The sequence below is a fragment of the Triticum dicoccoides genome, chromosome 6A (assembly GCF_002162155.2).
Source record: "Triticum dicoccoides isolate Atlit2015 ecotype Zavitan chromosome 6A, WEW_v2.0, whole genome shotgun sequence".
Classification (NCBI taxonomy): Eukaryota; Viridiplantae; Streptophyta; class Magnoliopsida; order Poales; family Poaceae; genus Triticum; species Triticum dicoccoides.
The window spans coordinates 10246769-10255020 of record NC_041390.1 but is presented as its reverse complement, the minus strand read 5'-3'; positions in this window follow the sequence as shown (position 1 = coordinate 10255020).

The window sequence follows — 8252 nt, the reverse complement described above, 5'->3', positions numbered from 1 at the left end:
AATTGGACTCGCCCACCACCGGGTGCTTAGTCGCCTAACTCGCCAACCTACTCACCTACACACCCACCCACACCCCTTGACAAATCTTCTATGCCGGCCGAAACAAACTCGCCCATCACCCAGTGCTACGTCGCCTAACCCGCCAACCTACTCGCCTACACACGCCCACCCCCTTGACCCCCACACCCCTTGAAAAATTGACTAAGCCGGCCGACATGAACTCGCCCACCACCCGATGCTAGGTCGCCTAACCCGCCGACCTACTCGCCTACTGATGTCTACTACACAACCTTCTTCTAGTAGACGTTGTTGGGCCTCCAAGTGCAGATGTTTGTAGGACAGTACCAAATTTCCCTCAAGTGGATGACCTAAGGTTTATCAATCCGTGGGAGGCGTAGGATGAAGATGGTTTCTCTCAAGCAACCCTGTAATCAAATAACAAAGAGTCTCTTGTGTCCCCGACACGCCCAATACAATGGTAAATTGTATAGGTGCACTAGTTCGGCGAAGCGATGGTGATACAAGTGGTATATGGATGGTAGATAAAGGTTTTTGTAATCTGAAAATATAAAAACAGCAAGGTAACTAATGATAAAAGTGAGCGTAAACGGTATTGCAATGCATTGAAACAAGGCCTAGGGTTCATACTTTCACTAGTGCAAGTTCTCTCAACAATAATAACATAATTGGATCACATAACTACCCCTCAACATGCAACAAACAGTCACTCCAAACTCACTAATAGCGGAGAACAAACGAAGAGATTATGGTAGGGTACGAAACCACCTCAAAGTTATTCTTTCCAATCAATCCGTTGGGCTATTCCTATAAGTGTCACAAACAGCCCTAGAGTTCGTATTAGAATAACACCTTAGGACACACAACAACCAAAACCCTAATGCCACCTAGATACTCCAATGTCACCTCAAGTATCCGTGGGTACGATTATACGATATGCATCACACAATCTCAGATTCATCTATTCAACCAACACATAGAACCTCAAAGAGTGCCCCAAAGTTTCTACCGGAGAATCCAGACGAAAACGTGTGCAAACCCCTATGCATAGGTTCACGGGCCACGGGCGGAACCCACAAGTTGATCACCAAAACATACATCAAGTGAATCACGTGATATTCCATTGTCACCACAGATACGCACGGCAAGACATACATCAAGTGTTCTCAAATCATTAAAGCGATCCGATAAGATAACTTCAAAGGGAAAACTTAATCCATTACAAGAGAGTAGAGGGGGAGAATAAACATAAGATCCAACTATAATAGCAAAGCTCGCGATACATCAAGATCGTGCCAAATCAAGTACATGAGAGAGAGAGATCAAACACATAGCTACTGGTACATACCCTCATCCCTGAGGGAAAACTACTCCCTCCTCGTCATGGAGAGCGCCGGGATGATGAAGATGGCCACCGGAGAGAGATTCCCCCTCCGACAGGGTGCCAGAATGGGTCTAGAATGATTTTTGATGGCTACGGAGGCTTCTGGTGGCGGAACTCCCGATCTATTGTGCTCCCCGAAGTTTTTAGGGTATATGGATATATATAGGAGGAAGAAGTACGTCAGGGGAGCCACGAGGGGCCCACGAGGGTGGAGGGCGTGCCCCCTGCCTCGTGGCTTCCTCGTTGCTTCCCTTACGTACATCCCAAGTCATCTGGATTGCTTCCGTTCCAAAAATAAGTTCCGTGAAGTTTCAGGTCAATTGGACTCTATTTGATTTTCCTTTTCTGCGATACTCTAAAACAAGGAAAAAACAGAAACTGGCACCGGGCTCTAGGTTAATAGGTTAGTCCCAAAAATAATATAAAGGTGTATAATAAAGCCCACAAACATCCAAAACAGATAATATAGCATGGAACAATAAAAAATTATAGATACGTTGGAGACGTATCAGCATCCCGAAGCTTAATTCCTGCTCATCCTCGAGTAGGTAAATGATAAAAACAGAATTTTTGATGTGGAATGCTACCTAACATATTTCTTTATGTAATTCTTTATTGTGGCAAGAATATTCAGATCCATAAGATTCAAGACAAAAGTTTAATATTGACATAAAAATAATAATACTTCAAGCATACTAACAAAGCAATTATGTCTTCTCAAAATAACATGGCCAAAGAAAGCTATCCCTACAAAATCATATAGTCTGGCTATGCTCTATCGTCACCACACAAAATATTTAAATCATGCACAACCCCGATGACAAGCCAAGCAATTGATTCATACTTTTGATGTTCTCAAACTTTTTCAATCTTCACGCAATACATGAGCGTGAGCCATGGACATAGCACTATAGGTGGAATAGAATGGTGGTTCTGGAGAAGACAAAAAGGAGAAGATAGTCTCACATCAACTAGGCGTATCAACGGGCTATGGAGATGCCCATCAATAGATATCAATGTGAGTGAGTAGGGATTGCCATGCAACGGATGCACTTGAGCTATAAATGCATGAAAGCTCAACAAAAGAAACTAGTGGGTGTGCATCCAACTCGCTTGCTCACGAAGACCTAGGGCATTTTGAGGAAGCCCATCATTGGAATATACAAGCCAAGTTCTATAATGAAAGATTCCCACTAGTATATGAAAGTGACAACATAGGAGACTCTCTATCATGAAGATCATGGTGCTACTTTGAAGCACAAGTGTGGTAAAAAGATAGTAGCATTGCCCCTTCTCTCTTTTTCTCTCATTTTTTATTTTATTTTTTATTTGGGCCTTTTCTCTTTTTTTTCGTCCGGAGTCTCATCCCGATTTATGGGGGAATCATAGCCTCCCTCATCCTTTCCTCACTGGGACAATGTTGTAATAATGATGATCATCACACTTTTATTTTCTTACAACTCAAGTATTACAACTCGATACTTAGGACAAGATATGACTCTATATGAATGCCTCCAGCAGTGTATCGGGATGTGCAATGAATCAAGAGTGACATGTATGAAAGAATTATGAATGGTGGCTTTGCCACAAATACGATATCAACTACATGATCATGCTAAGAAATATGACAATGATGGAGTGTGCCATAATAAACGGAACGGTGGAAATTTGCATGGCAATATATCTAGGAATGGCTATGGAAATGCCATAATAGGTAGGTATGGTGGCTGTTTTGAGGAAGGTATATGGTGGGTGTATGACACCGGCGAAAGGTGCACGGCATTACAGAGGCTAGCAATGGTGGAAGGGTGAGAGTGCGTATAATCCATGGACTCAACATGAGTCATAAAGAACTCACATACTATTGCAAAAATCTATTAGTTATCGAAACAAAGTACTACGCGCATGCTCCTAGGGGGATAGATTGGTAGGAAAAGACCATCGCTCGTCCCCGATCGCCACTTATAAGGAAGGCAATCAATAAATAAATCATGCTCCGACTTCATCACATAACGGTTCACCATACGTGCATGCTATGGGAATCACAAACTTCAACACAAGTATTTCTCAAATTCACAACTACTCAACTAGCATGACTCTAATATCACCATCTTCATATCTCAAAACAATTATCAAGTATCAAACTTCTCATAGTATTCAATGCACTCTATATGATAGTTTTTATTATATCCCTCTTGGATGCCCATCATATTAGGACTAAATTCATAACCAAAGCACATTACCATGCTATTCTAAAAGATTCTCAAAATAATATAAGTGAAGCATGAGAGTTCATCTATTTCTTCAAAATAAAACCACCACCGTGCTCTAAAAAGATATACGTGAAGCACTAGAGCAAATGACAAACTACTCCAAAAGATATAAGTGAAGATCAATGAGTAGTCGAATAATTATGCAACTGTGTGAAGACTCTCTAACATTTAATAATTTCAGATCTTGATACTTTATTCAAACAGCAAGAAAAACAAAATAAAATAAATTGACGCTCCAAGCAAAACACATATCATGTGGTGAATAAAAATATAGCTCCAAGTAAACTTACCGATGAACGAAGATGAAAGAGGGGATGCCTTCGGGGGCATCCCCTAGCTTAGGCTCTTGGTTATCCTTGAATATTATCTTGGGGTTCCTTGTGCATCCCCAAGCTTAGGCTCTTGCCACTCCTTATTCCATAGTCCGTCAAATCTTCACCCAAAACTTGAAAACTTGACAACAGAAAACTTAACAGAAAACTCGTAAGCTCCGTTAGTGTAAGAAAATAAATCACCACTTAGGTAATGTTGTGAACTCATTATAAATTCATATTGGTGTAATATCTACTGTAGTACAACTTATCTATGGTTCATACCCTCCGATACTACTCATAGATTCATCAAAATAAGCAAACAACACATAGAAAACAGAATCTGTCAAAAACAGAACAGTCTGTAGTAATCTGTAGGTTTCGACCACTTCTGGAACTCATAAAATTCTCAAATAAATTGGTGGACCTGAGGAATTTGTATATTAATCATCTGCAAAAATAATTAACTAAATAGCAGTTTCCAAATAAAAATGGCAGCAATTCTCGTGAGCGCTAAAGTTTCTGTTTTTTATAGCAAGATCAAGAAGACTTTCCCCATGTCTTCCCAACGGTTCTACTTGGCACAAACACTAATTAAACACAAAAACACAACCAAAACAGAGGCTAGTTAAATTATTTATTACTAAACAGGAGCAAAAATAAGGGGAAAAAAATAAAGTTGGGTTGCCTCCCAACAAGCGCTATCGTTTAACGCCCTTAGCTAGGCATGATGATTTCAATGATGCTCACATAAAAGATAAGAATTGTAACATAAAGAGAGCATCATGAAGAATATAACTAGAAAATTTAAGTCTAACCAACTTCCTATGCATAGGTGTTTTGTGAGCAAACAACTTGTGGGAACAAGAATGAACTTGCATAGGAAGGTAAAACAAGCATAACTTCAAAATTTTAAGCACATAGAGAGGAAACTTGATATTATTGCAATTCCTAAAAGCATATATTCCTCCCTCATAATAATTTTCAGTAGAATAATTAATTAATTCAACAATATAACCATCACATAAAGCATTCTTTTCATGATCTACAAGCATAGAGTTTTTAATACTCTCTACATAAGCAAAATTCTTCGCAATCCGAATAGTGGGAGTATCATAAGAGACTCGAATACTATAAATTTTTTCCACATTAATAGAGTAATGTTAAGAAAAATGGTAATCATAATCATGACAAGTTTTATAAATATAATCATCACTACTTTTTATAGCATATGTACCATCACAATAATTATCATAAGTAGCAACTTTGTTCTCATCATAATCAATTGAAACCTCTTCCAAGATAGTGGAATCATTACTAAATAAAGTCATGACCTCTCCAAATCCACCTTCATCAATACAATCATCATAAGTAGGAGGCATGCTGTCATCATTATAAATTTGCATATCAAAACTTGGGAGACTAAAAATATCATCTTCATTAAACATAGCTTCACGAAGCTTGGGACAAACATTAATTGCAGCAAATATATTCTCAAAAACATCATCTTCATCAAACATAGCGTCCCCAAGCTTGGGCCTTTTCATATCATAAGCATAATCACTCTCATCATTAATAGTATGGATAGCACCAATAGTATAGCAATTATCATATTCTTCCAAGCAAGTGTCAAAAAGATTTTCAAGATTATAAGAAGTATCATTATCTTCCACAATTATTTTTTCATGAGGCACAACAGTAATAGGAGCAACACTATTTGGGAGAGATATCTTTTTACCTGTCTTCCTTTTTCTTTTCTTCTTCTTCACCACATCATGTGTGGGTTCAATCCTCTTTTTGGAGCTCCTTATTAATGAGATTGGTTGAATAGGAGGCTCCTCCTCGTTACCTGATTTATCATAAGAAATAATAGGAGGGTATTGGGAAGTCTCTTCCCTTTCATTAGTATTCTCTTCATCTTCTATTTGTTTTCTTTTATTTATGTAGTTGGCAATATAAGGATTTTCAATACAATTCACCGCACAATACATATAAATTTCCTCTAGATCAAAGCCAAAAGTTTATCACGGGCAAATACTGGAAGATAGTTAGTTATACGTTTCATTTCTTCGTAACCCATAAGCAAACTGAGTTCATTATAATGTGCAAGGGAAATCAAGTCATCACAATTTTTGGACACGATTAGATCATGAAACAATTTGTATCGGATAGCTAAATGACCTTGTTCGTTGCAAAGTCCACAAGTACGGCCAAGAAAATTTACATTTTTAGCACAATCATCTAGCCTTTCTTGCAACAATTTAGTTTCTAAGTACTTATGCCTCTTGCAATATCTATCTTCCCTATTTGGTGTGTACTTACAAACCCAATGCACTCCACAAAAATTGACATGTTTATAGGAGACATTTTCATCATAACTAGTGCAATCATCATTAGTACCATGGATATTCAAGGAGTTCATACGAACAACATTGCAATCATGCTCATCATTGAAAGATTTAGTGGCAAACATTTTAATGCATTCTTCTTCTAACACTTCGGCACAATTTACCTTTCCATCATACTCACAAAAGATATTAAAAAGGTGAAGCGTATGAGACAAACTCAATTCCATTTTTTTATAGTTTTCTTTCATAAACTAAACTAGTGCTAAAACAAGAAACAAAAAGATTCGATTGCAAGATCTAAAGATATACCTTCAAGCACTCACCTCCCCAGCAACGGTGCCAGAAAAAGAGCTTGATGTCTACTACACAACCTTCTTCTTGTAGACGTTGTTGGGGCTCCAAGTGCAGAGGTTTGTAGGATAGTAGCAAATTTCCCTCAAGTGGATGACCTAAGGTTTATCAATCTGTAGGAGGCGTAGGATGAAGATGGTCTCTCTCAAGCAACCCTGCAATCAAATAACAAAGAGTCTCTTATGTCCCCAACACACCCAATACAATGGTAAATTGTATAGGTGCACTAGTTCGGCGAAGAGATGGTGATACAAGTGGTATATGGATGGTAGATAAAGGTTTTTGTAATCTGAAAATATAAAAACAACAAGGTAACTAATGATAAAAGTGAGCGTAAACGGTATTGCAATGCTAGGAAACAAGGCCTAGGGTTCATACTTTCACTAGTGCAAGTCCTCTCAACAATAGTAACATAATTGGATCACATAACTATCCCTCAACATGCAACAAAGAGTCACTTCAAAGTCACTAATAGCGGAGAACGAACGAAGAGATTATGGTAGGGTACGAAACCACCTCAAAGTTATTCTTTCCAATCAATCTGTTGGGCTATTCCTATAAGTGTCACAAAAAGCCCTAGAGTTCGTACTAGAATAACACCTTAAGACACACATCAACCAAAACCCTAATGTCACCTATATACTCCAATGTCACCTCAAGTATCCGTGGGTATGATTATACGATATGCATCACACAATCTCAGATTCATCTATTCAACCAACACATAGAACCTCAAAGAGTACCCAAAAGTTTCTACCAGTGAATCAAGACGAAAACATGTGCCAACCCCTATGCATAGGTTCATGGGCGGAACCCGCAAGTTGATCACCAAAACACACATCCAGTGAATCACGTGATATCCCATTGTCACCACAGATACGCACGGCAAGACATACATCAAGTGTTCTCAAATCCTTAAAGACTCAATCCGATAAGATAACTTCAAAGGGAAAACTCAATCCATTACGAGAGAGTAGAGGTGGAGAAGAAACATAAGATCCAACTATAATAGCAAAGCTCGCGATACATCAAGATCGTGCCAAATCAAGACCACGAGAGAGAGAGAGATCAAACACATAGCTAATGGTACATACCCTCAGCCCCAAGGGAGAACTACTCCCTCCTCGTCATGGAGAGCGCCGGGATGATGAAGATGGCCACCAGGGAGGGATTCCCCCTCCGACAGGGTGCCGAAACGGGTCTAGATTGGTTTTCGGTGGCTATGGAGGCTTCTGGCGGCGGAACTCCCAATCTATTGTGCTCCCCAAAGTTTTTAGGGTATATGGATATATATATATATATATATATATATATATATATATATATATATATATATATGAGGAAGAAGTACGTCGGGGGAGCCACGAGGGGCCCACGAGGGTGGAGAGCGCGCCCAGGGGGGGAGGAGGTGGGCGCACCCCCCTGCCTTGTGGCTTCCTTGTTTCTTCCCTTACGTACACACCAAGTCTTCTGGATTGCTTCCGTTCCAAAAATAAGTTCCGTGAAGTTTCAGGTCAATTGGACTCCGTTTGATTTTCCTTTTCTGCGAATACTCTAAAACAAGGAA